Raw genomic sequence first — 1705 nt, 5'->3', positions numbered from 1 at the left:
TGATGTTAACACTTAATAATTCAATATTATGTAAATATCACCTTTTTAATGTGATACTACCGAAAAATTCTACTACCACCCCTCCCCTTAATTTCTGTGAAATCATGTAAGCTTTTTAGGAAATCCATAGAAATAAATAACACCCCTTGGCACACATTCTGGATGCTCTTTTCATGTACCTACATTTTTTTTGCTTCAATTTTTTTTTGTACTTTTATTGGTGTATAGTGAATTGAAATGCATTCTGCTGTCATGTATAACTAATTAGAACAAAAAAGAAAAATATAAATAAATGTACCTATAGCTATGGAAAAAGTCTATGCACATTTATATTGAATGTAGTCAAATGGACTTAGCTCAACATGGAATCAAATCCTATCTCTGCCACTTAGAAGCCATGGGATCTCAGGCATATTAATTAATCTCTCAGCTTCAGTTTTCTTATTTGAGAAATAAAGATAATTCTACCATGTTCATAGGGTGCTGTGAAAATTAAATGAAATTCTCCATATAAGATGCCATACAGTCCTTAGCATATAGCACCTATTTAATAAATGTTACTGTCCCCAATCATCTTTTGTAGTCTTCAGTCCAGGTGATGAAATAGTAAAGACAAAATTATCATCACAAAGCTAATGAATACAGAGTCACATTAGGAATACAAGTCTTTCTGATGATAATGATAGTATCAATGTTATAAGTATTTTTACTATTATTAGGTACTGAATTTCATGCTGGTTGGTCATGATACTTTACTCTTTAATACTTAAACAACATACTTCAGGAGTAGCATCAAGATTAGGAAGAGTGGATACTTTCATTGTGCCACAATAAAGAAATTGTTATAATATTTTGCATTAAATAATAAAATTCTTTTCTTTCTTCTCTTTTAAATTTATTTCTTATTTGCAACTCTTATAGAGCTTACATTGCAGTCCAGAGAACAAACTATACTTAGAAGGGGAAAAGGTACTCTTTCCTAGCTGCATTGTCCAAACCTAGGACAACCAAAAAGAGTTCTGTTTTCATTTGGAAAAAACACAAAACAAGTGCTGCAATTACTTAAGCTATCAGTTTAAAGCCAGATGCATCTTCCTCCAAACTCCTCCAAATGGTAACAATTATTGGTTTTAATGTTGTACATGTACATGCCTTGCCACTAATCAAGACCTGTATTTATATCCTTATAAATGAATGTGTATTCACAAAGCTAGTTTACATAAACATGTTCATGAATCCTGAAGTTTGTGTTTGCCTCAGGCTCAGCCATTTCACCAGGTATTGGCAAGGAGAGGCGTTGTATGTTGGGAGAGACTATTTCAGTAACATTGATTGTACTAAATACTGGTGACTGAATCTAATATAATCAGAAGAAGAAAATCCTTTATTCCCTTTATTGACTTCAATATTTTAGGAAACCTATGAAATTTCTGGTAGTGTCAGTATTGGGTAGAATATAATATATCTTTATGAATGAATCAATGTCTGTCCATTGTAAAATTCTGGAGTGTTAATTACATTGGTTGCTTACACATTCTCTCCCCCACCCCCAGCTCTGAAGCCAGTTATTTAAAAAAAATATTTTTTATTTGTTTTAATTAGTTACACATGATAGTAGAATGCATTTATGCACTTTGATATGTCATACATAAATGGGGTATAATTTCTCATTTTTCTGATTGTACATATGTTTACAAAAGACAAG

This window comes from Callospermophilus lateralis, chromosome 7 (genome assembly GCF_048772815.1).
Source record: "Callospermophilus lateralis isolate mCalLat2 chromosome 7, mCalLat2.hap1, whole genome shotgun sequence".
In the NCBI taxonomy this organism is placed as follows: domain Eukaryota; kingdom Metazoa; phylum Chordata; class Mammalia; order Rodentia; family Sciuridae; genus Callospermophilus; species Callospermophilus lateralis.
The sequence above is the reverse complement of the archived record's forward strand: the minus strand, read 5'-3'. Positions refer to the sequence as shown.